The sequence below is a fragment of the Gavialis gangeticus genome, unplaced genomic scaffold (genome assembly GCF_001723915.1).
Source record: "Gavialis gangeticus isolate Ggan-Ray unplaced genomic scaffold, GavGan_comp1, whole genome shotgun sequence".
NCBI lineage: Eukaryota > Metazoa > Chordata > Crocodylia > Gavialidae > Gavialis > Gavialis gangeticus.
Window position 1 is genome coordinate 184,205,832 of NW_017728992.1, and position 6,651 is coordinate 184,212,482.

At 44.7% G+C, this 6,651-nt stretch overlaps 1 long non-coding RNA gene across 1 annotated transcript in view; it reads right to left on the bottom strand.

Moving 5' to 3' along the window:
* The window catches only part of LOC109299922, a 14,721-nt gene that overhangs the window by 2,734 nt on the left and 5,336 nt on the right, over positions 1-6,651 (bottom strand). The window contains exon 2 of the long non-coding RNA XR_002098058.1: positions 5,431-5,436. This is a non-coding gene — a long non-coding RNA (uncharacterized LOC109299922). The remainder of the gene's footprint in view (positions 1-5,430; positions 5,437-6,651) is intronic.

Sequence of the window (6,651 nt, forward strand, 5' to 3'; positions counted from 1 at the left end):
GGATAGTGCCTGGGTCCACATCACCACTGCAGTCTTGCCCTGCTCCTATATGCTCCAGCACACTGAAGCAATGTGCTGGGGCAGTAGAGGCATATGACAGCCATAGAGACGCTCTGATGGGTGCCAGAGCATCTCCTTGGAAGACCCAGCCTCTGGTTGCTTCAGGGCACACTCCAGGAGCGTGCCCTGTGCTGCTTTTTTTCCAAGTGTTTTTTGTTTTGACACTGGGATTTCCCAGTATCAAATTTAGAGCCCACACTGCAAATATGCAGTGCAGGGAACATTTTTTCATTCCCAGTGTGCCTCTTGTGGCATTTCAAACTGCTTTGAGATGCTGCAACAGGCACACGCTCGCTCATCTGGATGCGCCCAATGACTTCGTAAAACTGAGTGGGGAGGCATCCACATATATAGCGCATATTGCAGGGGCTTGGCTTCGAGTAGCAATCCCATTCACACAGAGCTAATCCAATGGCAAAAAGCATAGTGTGCCTGCTTTACAGCTTCGCTCTCTACAGCCAAAAATTACAAAGAAGACTTATTCTAGGAAAGGGATTTCTGTGGGGATTTATTGTGACACAACTCAGAGAAATAATAAATTTCTATTAAAGAGTGTTTAGTCAGATTGATTTCCCTCTGGCTTAAAGACACTGTAACATATTAAGAGTCATGCAGTTCAGTTTTTCCCCAATCTATTATTGTGCTAAATTTTCTCAGCTGAAGGTAGAATACTTCTGTATTTCATATGCATTAACGATCCTCTCTTGAGTTTTGTGACTAATGGAGTCTATTGGTGCCAAACTCAAATCAGATCATCAGAAATGCCTGAGAGAATTCGGTAGGTAAAAGACTAACTTGCCTAATACCCCATGAATGAGTCTTAGCTGCCATTTAAAAAAGAATCATACAGTATGGTTTCTACTGAAATACTTCCCCCTCCTGACAGATTATACTGCTGGGGAGTAAAGTTAATGGCATAGACCGATTTCTATGGTACAATGTAATAACACAATTAGAAAGCTGAGAAAATCCTAAAACTTATTTTGTTTGGCTTAAAGCCTGACATTTGTAGTAAATGTGTGCAATGCATGGATATGTTTCCCATTAAAAAATTATTTCCTAAGCTTCATTCATTCAAGACACAGGAAGAGACTATTCAATGGCTTATCAATTTAATCTGAACATCATTCAATTTCTTCGCTCAATCTGCACTCAAATTACAGTTTCACTACATAGTCACAACAACCTGAATTCAAATGATCTCTCTGTTGTTCTAACAGACTGCAAGGAATTATATGCTTCCTCTGTTGTAGCACTTCATTACACATCACAAAGCTGTGCACAGTTCAAAGATGGGCTCACCCTGCAATCATTCAAATTTAGATCTGGATCCAAAGTCTTAAGCACCTGAAAGTTCAAAGGTGTTTGAATCTGCGATTCTAGTTCCACCCATGATAAAGATAGAGCCCTGCGGAAAACTCGAATTTAAATCTGGATTTTTAACAGCAGCAGAATTCAAGAGCTTCAGTAGCCTGCTGGATCAAGCTCTTTCCACAAGTAAACGTCAAATGTCAGAATGCTAAATGACAAGTTTGGGGCACCAGAAATTTGATTTTAAAAATAATTTTCATTTCGTCTGGCAGAAGTAGTAAATGCTGTGTGAAACAGACGTCCAATCAAAACAAGCCACGAAAGCTTGTCTATCAGATGTTAAGTCTTGTACTGATATGCTAACAAATGGCCAACTGATCTTATTCAAGAACATTACTTGGAAAGCAATTTTGAACAGCACTGAATTCACTGTCCCCTGAGTGATGGTTTCTTCATTCAAAGAGATCTGATCCAGTGACAGGGAATGAAATGTGTGGTAATGCCTTCTTACAACCCTTATATTTTGTTGCTGGTTGATCTAACCAGGGCAAAGGATAAAAGAAAACAGGTTCCATTATAAATATGGGAACACAATATTGAAGTTAAAATATGTAGCTTCAGCCATAATACTAATTACCATCATGTAGCAACCAAGCTGTAGATACTCCAAGCATCTGTTGATTAAATATTTAAAAAGAGAACAGCTGATTTACTATTGAATGTTTTCCATCTACTTGGTTGAGCATATTTTTGAAGTTTTTACTCTATTCACATGGAAGAACCTGTGGACAAGGATTGGCTAGTGGCTACCACCCAAGGTGAGCCAGTCTTTCAGTCTGAACTCCAGGGGCTGGGAATTAGCCTCTGACTTTTCTGGTAAAGGACTTTACCTGATAATGTTACTCAGAGGCTCACCCAGCATATGGGAAAGGAGGTTATCGAAGAAAAGGTCTCTGATCAACTTTCTGTTTTGGGAAAAGGGAGATGAGACAAGAAGCAGAAACAGAGATAGACACCTAGTTACAGGAGTGAGAATAGACTCTGATTCAGAAAAAAAGCCTGACGTGAAGGAGTCAAGTTCCATGGAAGAGACCCAATTCCCAAAGACTCCTCCTGAATGAGGAGGAAAGCAAGACAGAAAATGACCCACATATATTTTGTTGTTTGTCTGGATCTAGGTATTTATTGTGCTACCTAAAGTAAAGAGTGTTTGGCCGAAAACCCTTTGCAAAGCTCAGGTTTGTTTGCCTCCACTATCACATAATGTTCCTGCAACCGTGAGCTGCAAACCAGTTTTCCCACAAAGCAGGACTCTAAGAAAAGGTGTTTTAAGCTTCTGGTGAGTACAGGGTGGGGGGAAGTGATAATAGTCACAAAGCCTCCGTGGTTAGACAGTGGGATCCCAGTTCTCAGGGAGAAGCATGAGAAAGAAGATCTGAACCCCAAGGGCAAGGAGCTTTTCTATTACAGGCTGGTCAACCATACTGATGGACAGGGTGTAGAGATAAAAAGAAAGCAATGAGAAGGAGCCAAAAACAGGAGGCTTAATTATGAGAATTGAGTAGGATTTAGTAAAGGGCAGAGTCAAGAAAATGGCCCAGTCACCCTACAGCAAGTAACAACCAGACCCTCACTGACCTCGAAGATGCTTCCAAGTATGCATTGCAATGCATAAAATTTAGGCACCATTTTCCGGGGGGGGGCAATCCTCATAGACAGGGTTTCCTATGCTGTGAGTAAGAAGACCAAGGCTCTTCTCCAAGCCAATCCAGATCACCTAGTTGCTCAGCAGAGAGGAAACTGCAGCTAGCCAATTAATTTAATAGATTTCATAGACAATTGCAACCCTTGCTTGTTCTGCTTTTGGCCCAATGACTTGCTCTGTAGGCTCCTCAGTGACCCAGCTCCCATAGAAAGAATGGAGGATACCCCGCCTAAGTCCTGCTTGTGCACCTACAAGATTGATTAAGATCTAACCCTAAGGCCTAAAAGAACCTGGAGCTGCAGCTAGGAAATTCCTCAGAGTGATACAAAGAAATTTAGGCTCTAACTTCAACAGAAGTGTCTATAGGTTAAAAAATTGCTTCCTAGATGGTGCAATTAGCGTTCTATCTCAAGCCTCATGAAAGCAAAAAGCTTTTAAGCTTGCCCACAAATCCCCACAACTGGAAGCCATTTTGTAGGTTGTGGATTGACACATCAGTGTTGCTAGCACTGGTACCCCTGAGAAAATACACTCTGATGTGGAGAAATGCTGGTGGTCCGACAGAAAGTGAAATAGCAAAGCAGGAAAACAGAAAACTATAAGGAGAGAATAGCACAAGTCAGAAAGAGCCGGGCTCAAAGGAAACAGGGAATGGGAAGATAGAAATAAATATCAGAGTCCATTGTCATCATGACAAGGAAAATGTCCAGCCACGGATCAGGCAGTGACGGACAGAGCCAGCAACAGGCAGTCAGTGGTATGTCAAAGTGAGCTTCGTGGATATAGAACAAAATTTCTAAAAGGAACAAATTTCCTGAAGAGACAGCACATGCTACTAGAAAGTAGTTACATTGCTACTTTTCTCTCCCTTGCCCCTGTAGAATTTTCTAAGTAAATCATTATGGGTGCTTCATGATTTCTCAATATGTAGTCGCAGTCATTAATGGAGTCTTTAGTGTCTCTCATTTACTTTTTCCAAAGGAACACTTTCATAAAAGCCATTACCCAACCACAAACTAATGGTGGACTCTGGTTTGAGTTTCTTGTTTTTCCCACTTCTGGTTTGGATTTTTTTTTTTTGCCCTAATTAATGCTCAATTCCAAGAACTCACTTTCGAGTCACATTACTGAGGTAGAAAAAATTGAGAGCAAAGGGGAAAGCTGCTGTTCAACAGAAGGCAAGGATTATCTAGAAAGGGAAAAACTGTTTCATTTTCAACACCATCAATCCTTCCGGATTGTGGTGTATGCATGAGAGGTCATTCAGACGTTTGTCACATATGCCTCGGCAGGAGTTTGGAGGAGTGGACGCTTCCCGGACCCTCCATCCCCGCCTTAGGCCACTAAGACAGAATCCAAAGGCCAGACTGAGTCCAGACATTTGGTGCCTCCTTGGCTGTAGTTGTGTAAGCATCTGGGAATCAAACCCAGGTCTCCTATGGGACAGACAAGGATTCTACCACTGAACGCGGGGGACTCCAAGGGACAGTTCAGTGGCTAAAACACAGGGCCAGGAAGCAAGAGATCTGATCTCCATTCATAGCCCTGCAGGCAAGGCTCTTTGGATAGATGTGATATCTTTTATTAGACCAACTAAATGGTTGGAAAAAATGTTCTTTGCAAGCTTTCGGGCATAAACAACCTTCCTCGGGTCTCCCTATAGTGAAGAAGGGCATTTGTGCCCAAAAGAACATTTTTTCCAACTATTTAGTTGGTCTAATAAAAGATACCACATCTACTCAAAGAACCTTGCCTACCTATGTCCTTGGACCAACATGGCTTCAGCCATCAACCCTGCATTCATGGCCCTGCTGCACTTTCACCATAATCAGGATCACCATGCCTTTGCTTCCCTTAGTGCACAAAAGACATGGTGTTCACAGAATAGGCAGCTGGTCAACATTTCCTTTCACTGTCTTCATTCATTGATATTCAGTCTATACCACTAGTGCTGAACTTTTAGCCCATGGAGCCATGTCATCCAGCCAATGGAGTTCCCTGTGGGTCTGGACATGTGGTAACAGAGGAGAAGTAGTAGCATTGATTGATCCCAGAGCCATGGCAATTAACGCTGCCACCACTCCCCTCTGACAAATTTCTGGACCTGTGGGGAGTCCCATGGACTGGATGACATGATCTGGTGCACAGAACCATCCCAGTTCACAGTTATGCTGTGGCTTGAGCCAGCATGCAGGGTCTTACCGACTTGCCAGATTGTATCTGCAAACAGACTGCTGGATCTAGCCCGTGTACCAACCCCACACACCAGATCTGGCTCATGGACCAGCCCCACCCCACTCATCCAGCCCACAGGGCTAGAGAGGTTAAGTATCACTGCTCTACACTATCCAAACCCTGCACTAAACAGACTTAAAAGTATCCTGTGAGCATTTCTTCTACTCTTATTATAGCAGGACAAGCATTGTGCAGACATACATGATTAGACAAGTACCTCTTGGGCAAGGACATATCACCGTATTTTCACACATACCACACCCTCCCAAATAAGTCAATCACCTTGTTCTGGAAAGGCAAAATGAAGAAAAACTTACTTTTCCAGAATCATGGCTGAATTCTAACTTCAGCAGATCCTGACTGTATGGCTGAATCCTGATGGGCACTGCTCAGGCAAAAGCTAGGGTTTTCACCTTCTCACAGCTACCTTACCAACTGACAGAAGCTCTTGGGGGCTGAGCGAAAAGCTACTGCCAATTCTGCCGTGGCTCTGAAAGCGTTAATACTATAGCCCTGAAGAGTGAGCCTCACCCCTTTCCTTCCTGATGTTGGCAGAGGGAGAAGCACAGCAGCCATTTTACAGCATCTCCATGCTTCCAATGGAGTATAGAAAATCAGCTTCCCTGCTTAAAATATGCAGCCTAGTTTTGGTGGCTGACTTTGAGAGGAAAGGTGCACGTGGTAAATATGGTTTGTGATGACTTCAGAGCTGAACACTGAGATTAAACCCAAAACTTTTAAGGTGCTGAGATAATTTGGGCTCATTTTGCAGAGTATTTAGCATTCTAATATAATAAATGCCTTACCACTTCTGTCTGTCTGTAATGCTGCGTAAGCGCGGCCCAGAGCCTTAGGACAGACAGAAAGACGGGCAGAGGCAGAGGCAGGGGCTAAGGTGGGCAGGGCCAGGCTGTGCTCCCTGCTGTGAGAACCAGTCGTGCAGGGGCGTGGTGTGGCTTGCCGCCATGGAGGATGTGGCTTGCAACCGTGGGGTGGTGTGGGGCACACCACCGCAGGGTGCCGTGAGGGGAGCAGGCAGGGAGGCATGACACCCTGCAGCCACGCCCGACACCCCCATGTGGGGAGCGCCTGCCCAGGCACACGACTGCAGGGTGCCATGCAGAAATCCGGCACAGGGTGCACACTTCGCGCAGGGGTGGAGTGTGGCCACAGGGTGCTGCAAGGTCAACAGGCAGGGGGGCATGGGCAGCACCTGCCAAATGCAACACTCAGCCATGGGGCAGGGCACATCCCCCATGCATGCTCCCCATGCGGCACCCTGAAGCCACGTGCCACACCCACCCTGCGCACCACCCCCCCACACACACCATGCCCCCAGG